The 21878-nt window shown below is 46.5% G+C and overlaps 1 protein-coding gene across 11 annotated transcripts in view; it reads left to right on the top strand.

The window, feature by feature from the left end:
- TENM4 (teneurin transmembrane protein 4) overlaps window positions 1–21878 on the top strand; it is a 1569569-nt gene that overhangs the window by 976833 nt on the left and 570858 nt on the right. The gene's annotated exons all lie outside the window — the stretch shown is intronic.

The raw sequence follows: 21878 nt of genomic DNA, 5'->3' as shown, positions 1-21878 counted from the left end.
GACGTGCATGAGGTGAGCCGAGTTCATTGGACATGAACTCGGCTCATCTGGATGTCGTCACAGAGAGACGCTGAGCAGCGCAAGCAAGCCTGCGCTTCTCAGTGTCTGCGGGATGACAGGCTGGATGGCAGCGTTCTGCTGCGGTCCAGCCTGTCATCTCGATGTAGCAGAGCTGAAGCTGTCGTGGGAACCATGGAAAGGTAAGGATGAGGTTGCTTTATTATTTTTCTTTTATTGCAGGAGATCGTTGGCTTCAGCTGGAATGGGCGTGACAGTAAGTATGGTTTAATTTAGAACAATAAAGGATTGTGTCTTTATTTCAATTAAAGGACTTTATTCTGGGTGTTTGTGTTTTTTTTAACTTTGACTATGGGGTTAGTAATGGGGGTGTCTTATAGACGCCTCTCCATTACTAACCTGGGCTTGATGTCAGCTGGCATTATAAGCTGACATCAACCCCAACCCTATTACCCCCTGCCACCGCACCAGGGCAGCGTGGAAGAGCGAGGCTAAGTGCCAGAATTGGCGCATACTATGAATGCGCCATTTCTGGGGCGGCTGACGGCTGGTGTTTCTAGCCTGGGAGGGGGCCAATATTCATGGCTCCCTTCCTGGGCTATTAATATCAGCCCCCAGCTGTCTGCCTAGCCTTTGCTAGCTATTAAATTAGGGGGGACCCCACGTCATTTTTTTTGGGGGGTCCCCCATTTTAATAGCTAGTAAAGGCTATGTATTCAGCTGGGGGCTCATATTAGTAGCCTGGGAAGCTCCGTGGGTATTACCCCCTTCCCAGGCTTCAAACATCTGCCCCAGCCGTCTGCTTAACCTCCGCTAGAGCCTAAAATTAAGGGGAGCCCCACGCCAATTTTTTTAATAATAAATCCTTTATTTTAATACTAAATGACAAGTACAGTAACCAACACTGTCACTGTACTTCATATATATGTGACTGACATGTTTCTATCTATCTAATCTATGTGTGATGCTCTATCTTTCTGTTCTAAATTGTCGGGTACCGCTGCTGAATTGCCGGCCGGCTTTTTTAAAGAGACAGTGCATGAAAACACTATTATTTTTTTAAATAAATCCTTTACACTAAATGACAAGTATAGTAAGCAACACTATCACTGTACTTATTATATATGTGACTGACATGTTTCTATCTATCTAATCTATGTGTGAAGCTCTATTCTTTCTGTTCTAAATTGTCGGGTACAGATGCTGAATTGCCGGCCGGCTTTTTTAAAGAGACGGTGCATGAAAACACTAATATTTTTTTTAATAAATCCTTTACACTAAATGACAAGTGCAGTAACCAACACTGTCACTGTGCTTCTTATATGTGTGACTGACATGTTTCTATCTATCTAATCTATGTGTGATGCTCTATTCCTTCTTGTCTAAATTGTCGGGTACCGGTGTATGCCGCTGCTGAATTTGCCGGCCGGCTTTTTTAAAGAGAGTGTCTTCTGAGCAGTTTGTCAGCTTTTGGACACCTTTGCAGGTGTTTTCTATGTGTTTCTATGTGTTTTTGTTTGCCTGCCATTGGTTTTAACGGTGTTCGACGGTGTTCTAAGGTGTTCGACGAACAGTTCGACGAACAGTTCCTCGAACATCCCGGTGTTCGACGAACCGAACCCGAACACTACGGGGGTGGTTCAACACTAGTAAGGACCCCCGTTTTCTCAGATTTTGATTAGTCAAACCAAAAATGATGGAGATCATCGTTGTAAGGACCCCCGCTTTCTCAGATTTTGATTAGTCAAACCAAAAATGATGGAGATCATCGATGTAAGGACCCCCGTTTTCTCAGATTTTGATTAGACTGTGCAGAACGACAAATACGATTTTTTTTCTCTAATTTTGATTTTATTTAATTTTTTTATGCTTTTGTAAATCACATTGATCGCCTATTTTCTTCTTTATAGCACTTTTCTTATTTAATGGGCACATTTGTTTTGTAAAAAAAAGGCCATAAAATATGAATTATGTGAATTGTTGTAAATTTCAGCGTGTTCACTAATGATGTGTCGGCTGTAGATGTTTTGCATACACGCTGTTGTTTTAGATGTGTTTTGTCGGTTTTTTAGGGGACATATGTTTTGTCTGTATTGGGTTTTAATGATATTTAAGTAAAAGTATCCGCTTGCCAGGAGAGCGATGGATGCCTGCTAGGTGATAGCAGCATATGGCGGTGTTAGCAGGAGACATACAAAGAACATTGAGAAGAACATTCTAGTGTTATAGGGGCCGAGCTGATGGATAATACTCTGGTATCTCCGGGTTATCATCATTTGTACGAGGGACGTTATATATCCCCCAGAATGTGTACAGAGACCTATTAAATCCATTGGAGTGCATTGCAGTCACAAACACACCTGTGGCTGCAATGCTGGAATGAAGGTGAGCATTGACCTGGTCAGGCTATCTGGCTAAGGCAGATTAGTAAAACCCGGCAGGGCCTTCATTTCTTGGAGGAGGCTACAGGAAGGCAGTGGGACGGCCTCATCCCTCCAACCCGCGTTTTCCAGTGGCTCATGCCACAAGTCCTTTAAAAACCCTGCACTAGTGTTGTTCAGTGTTGGGATCTGCTAGGAGCATAGCAGGAAAGCTCAGTGGGACTGTGTATAGCTGAACCCATGCCTGGGAAGGCTCTGCACCCGTCAGGCTCGGGGCAGCCCCGGAACATCGAGATGCCCGAGACAAGGTTCGCTCCACGTTGAGGAAAATGGGACCAGAGGATGACGTGGAAGCCTTCCTGACCATTTATGAGCGCACAGCAGAGTGGGAAAACCTACCAGCTGGCCAGTGGGCAGAAGTGGTGGCTCCGTTTTTGGTCGGCAATGCCCAGAAGGCCTACTTCAACCTCAGTCGGGAGGACGCCCAGGACTACCAGAGGCTCAAAGGTGAGATCCTTGCCCGACTGGGGATCAATACATACGTGAGGGCTCAGCGTGTATTTTCAGGGGCCTATGTGGAGACACGACCTGCCCAGTCTCAGGCTTATGACCTTCTGCAGCTGGTAAAGAGGTGGCTCCAGCCGGAGACTTTGGCTCCAGCCCAGATGGTGGAGAGGGTGGTGGTTGACCAGCTGGTGAGGACTCTGTCGGCCGCTATCCAATGTTGGGTGGGGCAAGGGGACACGGCACACTCGACCAGGTGGTCAGCCTGATCGAGCGCTATTCGGCCACTCAGGACTTTATCCGGGACTCTGCCCCCTCTCGGCTGTCACGCCGATCCCTGCCAACCCAGGAACCGGGAAAGGGGTCGCGTCCTTCTGCTAAGGACACTCAGCACCGTACCCGTGCTGAAGGGGTACCCCGGAGTGAGAGTGGCGGGAGACCGATTCCCTCCCAAACTGTCACAAGAACTAACCGTGCCTCCGCCATTAGGTGCTGGCGGTGTCAGGGGCTGGGACATGTGGCTGCTAACTGCCCCTGACTACAGAGTCCATGGACTGTGGGTATAACCTCCGGGTCTCAATGTATGCCCAGACCTTCTGCACGGCGAGCGCCGACCCCCCGGACAGTGAACCCCAACTGTGCCAGCTACTGGTTAATAGGTACCCCACGGAGACCCTCCTAGATTCGGGGAGCCTAGTGACTTTGGTACACAGCTCGCTGGCGGCAGGAGACAACCCCAGTGGACGGACAGTCAGGGTTGTGTGTATCCAAGGGGACCTCCCAGAGTACCCAACCGCGGAGGTAGTTTTGTCCACGCCACGTGGAGACCTAAAACATGTGGTGGGGGTGGTAAAAACTCTTCCCTATGGGACTGTGTTGGGAAGAGACTTGCCCCTGTTCTGGACTCTGTGGAAAAACAAAATCCACTCTCCCCCGGTAAAAGTTATTACGGGCGCTGTACCTGAAGAACCCGAGTCAGGGGTACCTGCCGTAGGAGTGTCCAACCTAGGGACAGAGTGTGACCCCGATAGGTTTCCCCTAGAGGTGCTGGCAGGAGAGGTCGAGGAGACCCCATCGATCCCCGAGCTGGAAGTGTCCCGGGGCACGTTTGGGACAGCTCAGCTACAGGATCCCACCCTGACTTGGGCGCGAGAAAGGGTGTTAGAGGTAAATGGCATAGCTCAGCAGCCCGGTGCAGATACTGTGTTTCCACGCATGGTGGTCAACGGTGAGTTGCTCTGTAGGGTAGACAAAATCAGGGATGGGGTCGTGGAACAGTTAGTGGTACCTCAGTCGTACCGTCGGACGGTTCTGGAGATGGCACACACATACCTACTGGGTGGACACTTAGGGGTTAAAAAGACGCAAGAGCGTATCTTGCAGCGGTTCTTTTGGCCGTGAATTTAGGCGGAGGTCCAAAAGTACTGCGAATCCTGCCCCAAATGTCAGCTGACCACACCCAAAGCAAGCTTCCGTAGCCCATTGGTACCTCTGCCAGTGATAGAGGTACCTTTTGAATGGATTGCCATGAACTTGGTAGGGCCCATTGTAAAATCCGTTCGTGGCCACCAAGATATACTTGGTCGTCGACTATGCCACCCCGTACCCTGAGGCTATACCGCTACGCCACACCTCAGCGAAATTGATTGCACGGGAGCTGTTTGCCATGTTCTGTCGTATTGGGCTACCTAAGGAGATCCTGACAGATCAAAGGACCCCTTTTATGTCCAAGGTGACGAGGGAACTGTGCAAACTGCTGAGAATAAAACTATTGCGCACCTCGGTGTACCACCCTCAGACCGACGGGCTAGTAGAACGGTTCAATAAAACCCTCAAGTCCATGTTAAAAAAGGTGGTTTCTAAGGACGGAAGGGATTGGGACATGTTGCTACCCTATTTGATGTTCGCCGTCTGTGAGGTACCCCAGGCTTCCACAGGGTTCTCTCCCTTTAAGTTATTGTACGGCAGACACCCTAGGGGTCTGTTGGACGTAGCCAAAGAGACGTGGGAGTAAGAACCGACTCCACATAGGAGTATAATTGAACACGTGGCTAGTATGCAGGACCGGATCACGGCAGTCATGCCCATCATGAAAGAACATCTGTTAGATGCCCAGGCAGCCCAGAGGCGCACATTTCTCGAACCTCATATGGCCCTTGCCACTTGGCCATGAGCTTACTCTCGGCTGTGGGTACCAGTACTAAAACCCGATCGCCCTTGTTAAAAGACCTGAGTGTGGCTCTTTTATTATACAGTACAGACCAAAAGTTTGGACACACCTTCTCATTTAAAGATTTTTCTGTACATTCACACTGAAGGCATCAAAACTATGAATTAACACATGTGGAATTATATACTTAACTAAAAAGTGTGAAACTGAAAATATGTCTTATATTCTAGGTTCTTCAAAGTAGCCACCTTTTGCTTTGATGACTGCTTTGCACACTCTTGGCATTCTCTTGATGAGCTTCAAGAGGTAGTCACCGGAAATGGTTTTCACTTCACAGGTGTGCCCTGTCAGGTTTAATAAGTGGGATTTCTTGCCTTATAAATGGGGTTGGGACCATCGGTTGTGTTGTGCAGAAGTCAGGTGGATACACAGCTGATAGTCCTACTGAATAGACTGTTAGAATTTGTATTATGGCAAGAAAAAAGCAGCTAAGTAAAGAAAAACGAGTGGACATCATTACTTTAAGAAATGAAGGTCAGTCAGTCTGAAAAATTGCGCAAACTTTGAAAGTGTCCCCAAGTGCAGTTGCAAAAACCATCAAGCGCTACAAAGAAACTGGCTCACATGAGGACCGCCCCAGGAAAGGAAGACCAAGAGTCACCTCTGCTTCTGAGGATAAGTTTATCCGAGTCACCAGCCTCAGAAATCGCAGGTTAACAGCAGCTCAGATTAGAGACCAGGTCAATGCCACACAGAGTTCTAGCAGCAGACACATCTCTTCAACAACTGTCAAGAGGAGACTTTGTGCAGCAGGCCTTCATGGTAAAATAGCTGCTAGGAAACCACTGCTAAGGACAGGCAACAAGCAGAAGAGACTTGTTTGAGCTAAAGAACACAAGGAATGGACATTAAACCAATGGAAATCTGTGCTTTGGTCTGATGAGTCCAAATTTGAGATCTTTGGTTCCAACCACCGTGTCTTTGTGCAACGCAGAAAAGGTGAACGGATGGACTCTACATGCCTGGTTCCCCCCGTGAAGCATGGAGGAGGAGGTGTGATGGTGTGGGGGTGCTTTGCTGGTGACACTGTTGGGGATTTATTCAAAATTGAAGGCATACTGAACCAGCATGGCTACCACAGCATCTTGCAGCGGCATGCTATTCCATCCGGTTTGCGTTTAGTTGGACCATCATTTATTTTTCAACAGGACAATGACCCCAAACACACCTCCAGGCTGAGTAAGGGCTATTTGACCAAGAAGGAGAGAGTGATGGGGTGCTACGCCAGATGACCTGGCCTCCACAGTCACCAGACCTGAACCCAATCGAGATGGTTTGGGGTGAGCTGGACCGCAGAGTGAAGGCAAAAGGGCCAACAAGTGCTAAGCATCTCTGGGAACTCCTTCAAGATTGTTGGAAGACCATTTCCAGTGACTACCTCTTGAAGCTCATCAAGAGAATGCCAAGAGTGTGCAAAGCAGTCATCAAAGCAAAAGGTGGCTACTTTGAAGAACCTAGAATATAAGACATATTTTCAGTTGTTTCACACTTTTTTGTTAAGTATATAATTCCACATGTGGTAATTCATAGTTTTGATGCCTTCAGTGTAAATGTACAATTTTCATAGTCATGAAAATATAGAACAATCTTTAAATGAGAAGGTGTGTCCAAACTTTTGGTCTGTACTGTATACAGTATATAAGATATTGATAGATAAATAATAGATAGATAGATAGATAGTAATGAAAAGCAGCACTGATCCAAATAGCAAGCCTTCACATCCCTGACTACTATACCGCCACATACAAGCTTTCAAAAAAGCTCCAATTTATCTGTGAAAAAGTGTTTTATTTGCCCACTTGCAGCAATGTTTCAGCTCTAACCTCTTGAGTCTTGTTCAAGGTTTGAGCTGAAACTTTGCTGGAAATGGGCAAATAAAACACCAGATAATTTTGTTCACAGATAAACTGGAGTGCTGCCTTTTTTATGGAAGTTTATAGATAGATTGAAGGCAGATTTAAAAATGGATAGATAGATATACAGACAGACAAGACAGATAGATATATGGATTGATAGATAGATAGATAGATAGATAGATAGATAGATAGATAGATAGATAGATAGATAGATAGATAGATAGATAGTAGATATACCGTATTTTTCGGACCATAAGAATCAGCCAATGTTTTAGAGGAAGAAAATAGAAAAAAAGTGTAAGCAAAACATGTGATCATGATGCCCTGTTAAGGGGGAGGGGGTCTGCTGCTGACACTATTATACGGCTAATGTCCCCCAATTCTGTTTCTATCCCCCATCCTAATATGCATGGCACCCCTCATCCCTCTTCCTGGTATGCTTGGCACCCCTCCATCCTGGTATACTTGGCACCCCCCCATCCTGGTATGCTTGGCACCCCCCCATCCTGGTATGCTTGGCACCCCTCCATCCTGGTATACTTGGCACCCCCCCATCCTGGTATGCTTGGCACCCCCCCATCCTGGTATGCTTGGCACCCCTCCATCCTGGTATGCTTGGCACCCCTCCATCCAGGTATGCTTGGCACCCCTCCATCCTGGTATGCTTGGCACCCCTCCATCCTGGTATGCTTGGCAGCCCTCCATCCTGGTATGCTTGGCAGCCCTTGATCCCCATCACGCTGCACACACAAAAAAAAAATCATACTCACCTCCTCTCTCCTCCAGCGCTGCGTCCTGCTCTGCTGCCAAAAAGGATCTCACTGTGTGAGCTGCGCATGGCATAACTGACATGCGCCCTCACACTGTGAGATGCTGTGCCGGAATAGTCACTGCTCCCCACGTCGGGACTGTGTGCGTGGGGAGCAGTGACCATTCACTCTCCCTAATAGCGCGCACTCTACCCGCAGCGCGGCTCCTGCTGCCGCTCTGCGGTCTGTGTGCCCACTGTTAAAGACCATGAATATTCACTACAACCCATGTATAAATAATAGATAGATAATAGACAGATAGATAGATAGATATGGGATAGATAATATATAGATAATTGACAGATAATAGATAGATAATAGATAGATAGATAATAGACAGATAATAGATAGATAGATGATAGATAGATATGGGATATGTAGATAGATAGATAGATAGATAGATAGATAGATAGATACAGGTGTAAGCTGCCATGACTGTATAATATACAAAGAACACAGTTGCTTCTGTAAGCGCTAAGATATATGCAGACATTAAATATATGACTTTTGGAATACATCTATCTAAAAACTGACCAACACCTCAATATAGTGTGAACAGGTGCAAGCATATCTATCTATCTATCTATCTATCTATCTATCTATTAATTTATCTATCTTTCTTTCCACTGAAGTGCTTGATATAATATTGGATCACTGGAGTGGAGACTTTCGGTAGATCTGAAGACCTTGAGTGGACTTAGTCACTTAGTCTCACACGTTCTCCTTTGTCTCTTACTATAACCAGACATCTTGGTGGCTTTGTTTCTGTATAGTTGCTGCAGGAGGATATCCAGGGAAGTGCTGGATCTTCAGGCTCAGCCCCGTCCTCCGCTGTGTCCAGTCCGGTAGACGGGGTACCATGTGCTCATTAATGGAGGCAGCTGCACACTGATCTTTCCCGAATCCTGCCAAGTCCTCACCACCGACAATGATCTCAAGTCCAGAGAAGGACACCAGTAAATATTTGTTCAATTACTTCTAAATCCTCTGGAATACACATCCGGCCCATAAATGCGACTTCTGCTCCAATGTCATTTGTCCTTTGATGTTTTAATTAACAAGTTATGAAAATGAAGAAGAAAATAAATCGGCAACAGGAGACGATGTAAAGAGTCTGGGTTGGATTAGAAAAACAGGGTTGTTTCTTCCAAGAACAGAGCCTCCCCCCTGTTCACAGGTTGTGTCCGGTTTTGCAGCTCAGCTGTATTCAAATGAATGGGAATGAGTTGTGATACCAAATGCAAACTGTGACTAGTGGTGGCGCTGTTTTTAAAAGAAAAGAGCTTGTATTTTTGGAATTCTGGAGTATTTGATTATTTGATAAAGTAATGGAGGAACAGTCAATAGTCAGATTAATTCTGTATGGGTGTTTGGAAGCCACCAAAGATGAATCCAGGTAGATTATGTGCTGTGTGTCAACACTCGGTGGCAGAAAAGAAAAGATGGAAGTCAGTCTCAGAAAATAAAGAAAATACATCGCTCATATCTAGGATATCCAGATCAGATTTTAGTTTTTCTGTAATCTAAGGGGTAACGTTTTTCCTTGTGGAAAGTGACATACCGGACCTGGCATGCCAATGTAAGGAGGCTTATTCACCATGCAATGCTCCTCTGGGAAATTTAATATGCAAATTGCCTCTTCAGAGACGAAGAGGACTTGAACTCTATAGCGCCACCTGTTGGAAGACCGAGAAACACCGTGTCTACAAATTGAGATTCTGATTTGGCTTTTATCCTAAGTCATATTGCAAGGCTTGTTAAAGGGTCGATAGTGACTTGTAGGATTGCTGCTTCCAACAGGTGGCACTATAGAGTACAGCAAGAGGTAATTTGCATATTAAATTTCCCAGAGGAGCATTGCACGGCAAATAAGCCTCCTTACCTTGGCATGCTAGAGCCGGTATGTCATTCTCCACAAGGAGAACGGTTACCTCTTAGACCTCCGTCCCGAGCGTCTCACCAAGCCAAATCAGCTCTCATACTTTGCACTGATGAGGGGCAATACCCCGAAACACCGTGTCTGCAAATTGAGATTTGGATTTTATCCTATGTCATATTGCAAGGCTCGTTAAAGGGTCCGATAGTGACTTGTAGGATTGCTGCTTCCAACAGATGGCGCTATAGAGTTCAAGTCCTCTTCCTCTCTGGAGAAACAATTTCCATTGTTTTCCTGTAAATAATGGATAAAAAGTTACTTGAAATGAAAAGTTACGAAATGTTTTAATAGTGAAGTTAGATCTCTGTTCGCTGTCAATAAGTGGGAACATTATTGACATAAACTTGTATGTAACACCAAAACAATTGATCTCAAAGAGGATCTGTGTCCATTTTGCCAAATATTTTAGTAAAACAGACGGAGGAGTTTGGTGCATCTTGTAGCTTATTGTCGGGTAACAAACCCTATGGTTTTCGGTTTTTCTATGTGATATCTGCGGGGTGGCTGCCGTCTACGGTCTTGTCCTGACACTTGTACGTATCACCTGCTAATAGGGACTCCCGGGAGCGTCCGCAGCGCCTCTTCTCCATCAAATACAGTTATTCGCTGTTACACATTGTCTTTAAATCATGACACCTACGACGTCCTATTATTTTTACTTTTATTCCTAGATGAACCATTACAGAGAAATATTCCCTCTTTTCCTTCCACTCAAATCTTTCAGCCTTTGCAGTAAAAAACCCATCTATGAAGAGTAGGGGGAAGGGGAGAGCGCGCAACGATGGTCCTAAAAGAAGAAGAATGAGCGGAGAACGTCCCTTCACTCCCAGGAACCGGCGTAAATCTTTCCCAGTGTTTTATATTTGGTAGGAAAGTGTTTATATCAGCTATTATATAGATAGAGAGCCGTATACATCTCTTTATGGAGGTCGCTGGGAAGAGTTTACCAGCACTAAACCTTCACATTTTATGGAAACGCTTTAATACTTTTAGTCACTGTTAAGTTTAGTTTTTTTTGTTTTTTTAAAAATGTGTAGAAATTATCTTGCGAATATTTAAAAGAAAGCCATCACAAAAATGAATTTACTACATCTCAGCTGTATATCTAGCGCAAAGGAATCATGTTTGTAATTGAGATAAGCATTTTACATTTTTTTAAAAAATTGTCCTGTAATGTTTTTAAAGCCTGTGGATTAGATTGGTATGAGGGTACTGTGTTTATTCTTGGAATAAGGTACTGTGGGTGTCTTTGTGGAATGAGGTACTGTGGGTATCTTTTGGTATCTGTGGGTATCTTTGGTATGAGGTACTGTGGTTACCCTTGTTATTGGGTACTGTGGTTAGTTATCCTTGGTATGAGACACTATTGCTATTTTTGGTATGAGGTACTGCTGTTTTCCTTTGTATGAGTACTGGCATTACCTTTGTTATAAGGTACTGTGGGTATCATTGATATGGGATACTGTGGTTATCCTTGGTGTGGGGTACTATAGTTACCCTTATTATGGGATACTGTGGGTATGCTCGGTATGAGGTATTGTAACTGTGGTTAACTTTGGTATGGAGTACTGTGGTTATTCTTGGTGTTAGGTACTGTGCGTATCCTTGGTATGAGGTACTGTGGATATTCTTGGTATGGGATGCTGTGGGTATCCTTGGTATGGGGTACTGTGGGTATCCTTGGTATGGGGTACTGTAGATATCCTTGGTATGGGGTGCTGTGGGTATCCTTGGTATGGGGTGCTGTGGGTATCCTTGGTATGGGGTACTGTGGGTATCCTTGGTATGGGGTACTGTGGGTATCCTTGGTATGGGGTGCTGTGAGTATCCTTGGTATGGGGTACTGCGGGTATCCTTGGTATGGGGTACTGTGGATATCCTTGGTATGAGGTACTGTGGGTATCCTTGGTATCGGGTGCTGTGGGTATCCTTGGTATGGGGTACTGTGGATATCCTTGGTATGGGGTACTGTGGGTATCCTTGGTATGGGATACTGTGGGTATCCTTGGTATGGGGTGCTGTGGATATCCTTGGTATGGGGTACTGTGGGTATCCTTGGTATGAGGTACTGTGAGTATCCTTGGTATGGGGTGCTGTGAGTATCCTTGGTATGGGGTGCTGTGGGTATCCTTGGTATGGGGTACTGTGGGTATCCTTGGTATGGGGTACTGTGGGTATCCTTGGTATGGGGTGCGGTGAGTATCCTTGGTATGGGGTGCTGTGGGTATCCTTGGTATGGGGTACTGTGGATATCCTTGGTATGGGATACTGTGCGTATCCTTGGTATGGGGTGCTGTGGATATCCTTGGTATGGGGTGCTGTGGGTATCCTTGGTATGGGGTGCTGTGAGTATCCTTGGTATGGGGTGCTGTGGATATCCTTGGTATGGGGTGCTGTGGGTATCCTTGGTATGGGGTGTTGTGGGTATCCTTGGTATGGGGTACTGTGGGTATCCTTGGTATGGGATACTGTGGGTATCCTTGGTATGGGGTGCTGTGAGTATCCTTGGTATGGGGTGCTGTGGGTATCCTTGGTATGGGGTGCTGTGGATATCCTTGGTATGGGGTGCTGTGGATATCCTTGGTATGGGGTGCTGTGGGTATCCTTGATATGGGATACTGTGGTTACCCTTGTTATTGGGTACTGTTGTTAGTTAGTATCCTTAGTATGAGACACTGCTGCTATTTTTGGTAGAAGGTACTGCTGTTTAGCTTTGTATGAGTACTGGATATGAGGTACTTTGGTTACCCTTGATATAAGGTGCTGTGGGTATCCTTTATTTGGGATACTGTGGTTATAATTAGTGTGAGGTACTATAGTTACCCTTATTATGGAGTACTGTGGGTATCTTTAGAATGGAGTACTGTGGCTATCCTCGATATGGGGAACTGTAGTTATCCTTGGTATGGAGTATTGTTATGCTTGGAATGGGGTATTGTAGTTATCCTTGGTATTAGGTGTTGTGGTTATCCTTGGTATGGAGTACTATGGTTATACTTGACATGAATTTTTGTGGTTATACTTGATGTTACATCCTGTGGTTCTCCTTGGTATTCTTCGTATCGAGCATTGTCATTATACTTGACATGGGGTTTAGTACTTTGGTTACCCTTGATATGAGGTTCTGTGGTTAACCTTTATATTAGGTACTGTTGTTATCCTTAGCATGGAGCACTGTGGATATACTTAGTATGCTATAGTGTGGTTGTCCTTGGTAAGGGGTTTTGTGGTCATCGTTGGTATGGAGTACTTTGGTTACCCTTGATATGAGGTACTGTGGTTATACTTGAAATTGAGTACTGTCGTTGTTCTTGATATGGGTACTGTGGTTATCCTTGGTATGGGGCACTGTTGTTATACTTGACACGAAGTACTATGGTTAACCTTGATATTATGTACTGTCGTTATCTTTGGTATGGAGTAATGTCATTGTCCTTGGTATGGATTTTGTGGTTATCCTTGATATGGAGTACTTTGGTTATCCTTGGTATGGGGCACTGTTGTTATACTTGGTATGGAGTACTATGGTTACCCTTGATATTAGGTACTGTCGTTATCTTTGGTATGGGGTACTGTCGCTATCCTTGGTATGGGTTTTGTGGTTATCCTTGGTATGGAGTACTTTGGTTATCCTTGGTATGGGTTTTGTCGTTATCCTTGGTATGGAGTACTTTGGTTAATATGAGGTTCTGTGGTTATACCGGATATTGGGTACTGTCGTTGTCCTTGGTGTGGGATACTGTGCCTATAGGGGTCTATTCTAGAGACCGATTTTCTTCAAGGTATAACTTTGTTATTTCCAAGTGTACAGCCGCCTTTGATTTTCTATATAACCAGGAGAAAATCTCCGCACCAGCTCCTTATATGAGCCTTGAGGAGAGAAATTTCTCCGCTGTCATCATTCTCTTTCAGACGTGCGTGGCAGAAGATCCCCACATCGGCTTACAATGATTGCAGGCGTTTCTGAGTGCAGCAACAATTCATTTGTCAGCTAGAGATACAGCCGACTCATTATCCCGAGTGCAACACTTCGCATTGTACAGCACAATATATTACAGCTCGGCAATGTGCACAGATTGGAATTTTTACAAAGCCGAAGCATTTTGCTGACATAAAGTTGGAGCTGGAGAATTAAAATCTTTTGTCGAGTAAGATCTGATGTACAAAAAATGTAATGTATACACAATTACTGTATACACAGGAGAGGAAGATCTCTGACCTCCAGTCTGTTGTGCATTCAGTAGACTCATAAAAAGGCAAAGGTATTCCATGAGTAGCCTTCATGGGGCCCATGGAGAATGGTGGCCCCCATCCAAGGTCTGCTGGACTAGCAAACAAGGGAGAAGAATCAGTCAGGTGGACATTCTGTCCATTTCTCCAACAAGGAATGAAATACTTGGAAAATCTCCAGGAACATCTGGGGGGCTCCTGAAAAAAGGAGAGACTTGTAGAAATTCCAGAAGAGTTGGAAGATCTGCCAAAGAAGTCTTCCAGAAAGAAGTGTTACACCAATTTTTTCTATGCCCCTAATACCATGCCATATATCATTCAGGAGCAAGCCATACCCTCACTCCCATGGATTCATGAGGGGTCTGACAATTGGGGCTGTACAGCCATGCAAAGTTGGAAAGTATGATAGAACGTGTTGAGCATGCTCTATACTATGTACAGAGACGTCCGAGGACAGATGATAAATTTTTGGTCATTTTGATTCTGTCCATTGGGGCCCCATTTTATTGGAATAGGTTGGTATCTGTCCCGCTCTCACAAGATCTCTCTTTTCTGAGGAACGCCTATGAGACAATTCTCTCCAGGACGTGCAGGACAACCTGGAAACCTCCCGGAGGAGTTGGCAAATCTCTGGGGATCTACTGAAATCTCCTATAATACCAAATGAAAAAACTTTTCAGCATCGCCCTGCACAAAACACTCAGCTGTTCATCTCCCATATGCCAGCCAAAAAAGGTAGCATATATGATGAAACCGTGGTTGAGCATGCTTATTGTTCCCCGATACAACTCTGTGGCTAATATGGAAACAGCTGAGCATGCTCACACCCATGAACAGATAACACACGGCAAATTTTAGATCAGTGGGGTTCTGACCTTCAGGGCCCACTCTGAGGCTTAGAAAAATCAGCCTTTTTCGAACCAAACTTAGTAGAATGTGAAGTTCAGTGGGATTCTGACCTTCGGGGCCAACACTTAGTAGAATGGGAAGTTCAGAGGGATTCTGACCTAAGGGGCTCACAGTTAGTAGAATGGGAGGTTCAGTGAGGTTCTGACCTTTGGGGACCATACTTAATAGAATAGGAAGGTCATTATGGTTCTGACTTTCGGGGCCCACACTTAGAAGAATTGGAGGGTCAGAGGGGTTTTGATTTTTCGGGCCCACACTTAGTAGAATTGGAAGGTCAGTGGGATTCTGACCTTTGGAGCCCACACCTAGTAGAAATGGAAGGTAAGAAGGGTTCTGACTTCCGGGCCTACACTTAGTAGAATGGGAGTGTGAAGACACAGGGTCTTCCGTGGGCGTACTACTACTTAGACAACACAGGGTGAGGGTAAAGCAGTGTGGCAATACTTTATTGAACCACTAAGTGGACAATAGACACATAGAACAGTCACAGCAAATACCCAAGATGGTACAACATTACACAATCTCACCGTTCTACTGGCCCACCTGGGATAGAACAGCTGCGACTTTGGAACTTCCAGGGCCAACTACCTCAATCAGTGGCCCCCTGCTTTTGGCGGGCCGCCACAGAAAGAAGGTAGTGCCAGGCTTAGGAAGCTGAAAGTCCGTCGAGGTACAAGGCCTGGAGACCCGAGGGTCCCAACCTGGCCTCTCCGAGAGTTTCCATGGGGCCAGATAACTGGCTGGTACCGATCTGGCTTCTCCTAATGTCTCCATGGGGTCCCATCTGGAAACCCCAAACAACATATCCATGGGGCTAGGTGACTTCATTGTCCCAACCTGGTCTCCCCAAATGTATCCATGGGCTCTCTGATGGTCAATGGAGAAGATCCATACCTTTCCAGTCAGGGCCATATACCCTTAGGCTGGAATCATGTAGAATCCAAATCTATGTGAATAAATTTATGGATCTATGGATAAAGCCATGCTACCAAGCTGATGGTCTGAAGAGAGTCTTATCTTTGATTCCCATTGTAAAGTTTCTTTAAATTCTGCCTGCTACAGAGGCATATGTTCCTTAAATAGTTCACATTTGTTCTTTTCAAGTACACATCCACAGGGCAAGAATTAGGGATGATATTATTTCACAGGGCTCAGGTCTCATTGTTTGAGCATTTAATCAATTTACATGGTTGGTATAGCAGGGGGCTCTTTAAATCAACATCTAGCTGGTCTTAGTACCATATGCAATTAGCATAGTAACAAACATCATTGTTTCACGACCAAGAGAAGTAAACATTTAGGGTTATACAAATACTGGTCTGTCCTTCTTGACCCACCAAAAAAAAAACCTACATTCACAAGTCAACACAAAGATAATAGTGCATTTTTCTTGGCTTAACCAATCTAAATGTCTGGCTGATTAAGATTAGAAGCTGTTTTGTCACAGGGAGGGTCAGTAGGATTTTGACTTTGGGGCCTACACTTAGTAGAATCGGAAGGTCAGTAGGGTTTTGACTTTCGGACCTACACTTAGTAGAATCGGAAGTTCAGTGGGATTCTGACCTAAGGGGCCCACACTTAGTAGAAAGGCAGGGTCAGTGGAGTTCTGACCTTTGGAGACCATACTTAATAGACTAGGCAGGTCATAATGGTTCTGACTTTCGGGGCCCACACTTAGTAGAATGGGAGGTTCAGAGGGGTTCTGATTTTTGGGGCCCATACTTGGTAGAATCGGAAGGTCAAGGGGGTTCTGACTTGCAGAGACCACACTTAGTAGGATGGGAGGGTCAGTGGGGTTCTGACCATTGGGGTCCACACTTAGTAGAATTGGAAGGTCAGTGGGGTTCTTACCTTTGGGGCCCACACTTAGTAGAATTGGAAGGTCAGTGGAGTTCTGACCTTTGGGGCCCACACTTAGTAGATGGGAGGGTCATTGGGGTTCTGTTAATGGGCCCACACTTAGTAGAATGCCAGGGTCCATGGGATTTTGACCTTTGGGGCCCACACTTAGTAGAATTGAAGGGTCAGTGGGGTTCCGACCTTTGGGGTCCACACCTAGTAGAAAGGAAAGGTCAGCAGGTTTTTAAACTTCAGGGACCACACTTCGTAAAATGGGAGGGTCAGTGAGGTTCTGACCTTCAGAGCCCACACTTAGTAGAATGGGAAGGTCATTGGAGTGATTCTGACCATCGGAGACCACACTTAGTAGAATGGGAGGGTCAGCGGGGTTCTGATTTTTGAGGCCCAGACTTAGTAGAATGGGAGGGTCATTGGGGTTCTGTTAATGGGCACACACTTAGTAGAATGGGAAGGTCAGTGGGGTTCTGACCTTTGGGGCCCACATTTAGCAGAATGGGATGGTCAGTGGGGTTCTGACCTTTGGGGCCCACACTTTGTAGAATGGGTAGGTCTGCAGGTCTCTAACCTTCGGGGACCACACTTAGTAGAATGGGAAGGTCAATGGGGTTCTGACCTTTGGGGCCCACACTTAGTAGAATGGGAGGGTCATTGGAGTGATTCTGACCATCGGAGACCACATTTAGTAGAATGGGAGGGTTAGTGGGGCTCTGTTAATGGGCACACACTAAGTAGAATGGGAGGGTCAGTAGGGTTTTGACTTTCGGGCCTACACTTAGTAGAATGGGAGGGTCAGTAGGGTTCTGACTTTCAGGCCTACACTTAGTAGAATAAAAGGGTCAGTAGGGTTTTGACTTTCTGGCCTACACTGAGTAGAATAGGAGTGTCAATAGGGTTTTGACTTTCGGGCCTTCACTTAGTAGAATGGGAGGGTCAGTAGGGTTCTGACTTTCGGGCCTACACTTAGTAGAATAGGAGGGTCAGTAGAGTTTTGACTTTCAGGCCTACACTTAGTAGAATGGGGAGGGTCATTATGGTTCTGAATTTTGGGCCTACACTTAGTAGAATGATAGTGCCATTGTCCCTCTCTACCAGGATGTCAATAATTCAAGGTTCCATGGAACTGTGGCTGAACATGCTCACTACTGCCACAATATAACTGTATGGCTCATATGGAAACAGCTGAACATGCTCACACCCATAGACACATGATCGATTTTAGATCAGTGGGGTTTTGACCATTGAGACCCCCATATAGTAGAATAAGAGGGTCTCTGTCCCTCTCTACCAGGATTTCCATAGTGTGTACGGTGGATTCTTGCTGCTGCCCGGATACAACTCTATGGCAAATAAGAAAACAGCTGATCATGCTCACCCATAATAATAGTTAATGGAATACCCCTTTAAGTAAAATCCATGCTCGATAAATATAATCTCAGGAATGAAAAATCAGCAACTTCAGTCATTCACCGATTGGGAAAAAAAAAATTGCAGTGGACTTTTTTTTTTAAATACTAAAGTATGTGATTATTTTGAAAAGGAAAAGGGATTTCTAAAACGGGATCCATTAATTGAGAGCTTTAAATCCACTTGTAACATTTGTAGAAGAAATAATTACACATTGTGAGGCCGCGGTTGTGCTCTGTTATCAGCCGCGTTCAGGAAGGTTTACCGGGCTTTCTTCCACATCAGGAATTCGTAAGCTGTTGCCAGATAAAAGATTTTCTCCTTTCGTACCTTTAAGCAGAGGTAGTCGGAGTTGCGCCTCATAGTTGTGTAAATATTTTAATCTGCCATGAAAAGGAGCACGGAGCTGCGTATAATTATGCTTAGTATCCCGGTACACCGCCAGACCTTTACACGGAAACAGAAATTAAATCAGAAATCCCACACACAAGGATTCTTTCCAGGTGCAGCCGGTGGAAGCTTCACAGGTCAAGTATGAGAATCGTAACATCCCCGGCAAACACGGATTCTTAACCTCTCCAAGACCAGACTGTACCTGCACCGGGAGGAAAACTGGGATTCCGGGGGGAAAAGGGCAAATAATGGAGTACATTTTGTTCAAAGTTACCATAGGCATATCGAATTATGTATGACACTGGCCACAAAGACCCCCAATGATCTCTAAGACCCCTATGGGGCTGAAATGAGATAAGGTAAAGTACTTAGCCTGAACGAGGAAGGAGAGGTGAGTGACCCATAAGACACCGGTATTGAAATAATCACCTACACCACCAGGGACATTACATTAACCCCCTCATCACCTTAGATCACAGGAATAATAATTTATCTACTGGTACAAGAAAATACTGACTTTAGTGTAATTATCACACTGTGTCTGGCACTCTAGGGACCACACTGAGTCTGGCACTCTAGGATCCACACTGAGGCTGACTCTCTAGGGACCACACTGAGTCTGGCACTGTAGGGACCACACTGTGTCTGGCACTCTAGGGACCACACTGAGTCTGGCACTCTAGGGACCACACTGAGGCTGACACTCTAGGGACCACACTGTGTCTGGCACTCTAGGGACCACACTGAGTCTGGCACTCTAGGGACCACACTGAGTCTGGCACTCTAGGGACCACACTGTGTCTGGCACTCTAGGGACCACACTGAGTCTGGCACTCTAGGATCCACACTGAGTCTGGCACTCTAGGGACCACACTGTGTCTGGCACTCTAGGGACCACACTGTGTCTGACACTCTAGGGACCACACTGAGTCTGGCACTCTAGGGACCACACTGTGTCTGGCACTCTAGGGACCACACTGTGTCTGACACTCTAGGGACCACACTGAGGCTGACACTCTAGGGACCACACTGAGTCTGGCACTCTAGGGACCACACTGAGTCTGGCACTCTAGGATCCACACTGAGTCTGGCACTCTAGGGACCACACTGTGTCTGGCACTCTAGGGACCACACTGAGTCTGACACTCTAGGGACCACACTGAGTCTGGCACTCTAGGATCCACACTGAGGCTGACTCTCTAGGGACCGCACTGAGTCTGGCACTCTAGGATCCACACTGAGTCTGGCACTCTAGGGACCACACTGAGTCTGGCACTCTAGGGACCACACTGAGGCTGACACTCTAGGATCCACACTGTGTCTGGCACTCTAGGGACCACACTGTGTCTGGCACTCTAGGATCCACACTGAGGCTGACTCTCTAGGGACCACACTGTGTCTGGCACTCTAGGGACCACACTGAGGCTGACACTCTAGGATCCACACTGAGGCTGACACTCTAGGGACCACACTGTGTCTGGCACTCTAGGGACCACACTGAGGCTGACACTCTAGGATCCACACTGAGGCTGACACTCTAGGGACCACACTGTGTCTGGCACTCTAGGGACCACACTGTGTCTGGCACTCTAGGGACCACACTGTGTCTGGCACTCTAGGGACCACACTGTGTCTGGCACTCTAGGGACCACACTGTGTCTGGCACTCTATGATCCACACTGAGGCTGACACTCTAGGGACCACACTGTGTCTGGCACTCTAGGGACCACACTTTGTCTGGCACTCTAGGGACCACACTGAGTCTGACACTCTAGGGACCACACTGAGTCTGGCACTATAGGATCCACACTGAGGCTGACACTCTAGGGACCACACTGAGTCTGGCACTCTAGGGACCACACTGAGTCTGGCACTCTAGGGACCACACTGAGTCTGGCTCTCTAGGGACCACACTGAGTCTGGCACTCTAGGGACCACACTGAGTCTGGCACTCTAGGGACCACACTGAGTCTGGCACTCTAGGGACCACACTGAGTCTGACACTGTAGGGACCACACTGAGTCTGGCACTGTAGGGACCACACTGAGTCTGGCACTGTAGGGACCACACTGAGTCTGGCACTGTAGGGACCACACTGAGTCTGGCACTGTAGGGACCACACTGAGTCTGGCACTGTAGGGACCACACTGAGTCTGGCATTCTAGGGACCACACTGAGTCTGGCACTCTAGGGACCACACTGAGTCTGGCACTCTAGGGACCACACTGAGTCTGGCACTCTAGGGACCACACTGAGTCTGGCACTCTAGGGACCACACTGAGTCTGGCACTCTAGGGACCACACTGAGTCTGGCACTCTAGGGATCACACTGAGTCTGGCATTCTAGGGACCATAGTGAGTCTGGCACTTTAGGGACAACACTGTGTCTGGCACTCTAGGGACCACAGTGAGTCCGGCACTCTAGGGACCACAGTGAGTCCTGCACTCTAGGGACCACAGTGAGTCCTGCACTCTAGGGACCACAGTGAGTCCTGCACTCTAGGGACCACAGTGAGTCCGGCACTCTAGGGACCACAGTGAGTCCGGCACTCTAGGGACCACAGTGAGTCCGACACTCTAGGGACCACAGTGAGTCCGACACATTAGGGATAACAGTGTGTCTGGCTTGTTAGGGAATACACTGAGTTACTCTCTAGGGACCACACTGTGTCAGGCACTCTAAAAACTTAACTCAGTTTATTGTGCCTGGGTCTTTGGAGACTCCAGCGAATCAGTTGCTATAGGGACTACAATCAGCCGGGCATTATGTGGGGTTACACTGTCACTAACTTTACGGACATTGCTATTAGTATGTGTGACACCCCAGGGGTCTGGTTGCCACAGTGATAGAGATATTACGTCTGAGAGCAGGTGGGAGGTCCTTTGGTCAGGGATCCTGTGCATGCCACACCTCCTGCCCAGTCTTGGGAGGGGAAGAACTTCCCCTATATAAACCCGGGGCTGAGGCAGGGTTAGGAGTCTAGGAGAGTAGAGACAAGAAACAGTCATAGGAAGAAACAGCTGGAGCTCAGTGGGAGCAATACTACTACGAGTCAGGGGCTGGCAGCTGCAGAGCTCGCCCTGACTGAGAAGCTTTCTTACCGGACCCGGCGTCCGAGGCTGTGGGGACTAACTCTTACCCAGCAGCAGAAGCCGACCGGCAGGGGATTTCAGGTCCTCAGGCCCAGAAACCCGAAGGCACGGTCACACGTGTGGGACCAGCACCGCCATCGTGGAGCGGAAGCCATTAGAAGGCCCCGAGTCACCGGCCATACGGGTGAGCACCACACGGCACACTCAGGGACGTGGGCTACTTATATCCGCTTCTAGCAAGGTAGCCAGAAGAGT

This window comes from Phyllobates terribilis, unplaced genomic scaffold, assembly GCF_046119375.1.
Source record: "Phyllobates terribilis strain yellow unplaced genomic scaffold, ASM4611937v1 Scaffold_2__4_contigs__length_985480577, whole genome shotgun sequence".
Lineage (NCBI taxonomy): Eukaryota > Metazoa > Chordata > Amphibia > Anura > Dendrobatidae > Phyllobates > Phyllobates terribilis.
The sequence above is the reverse complement of the archived record's forward strand: the minus strand, read 5'-3'. Positions and strand labels throughout refer to the sequence as shown.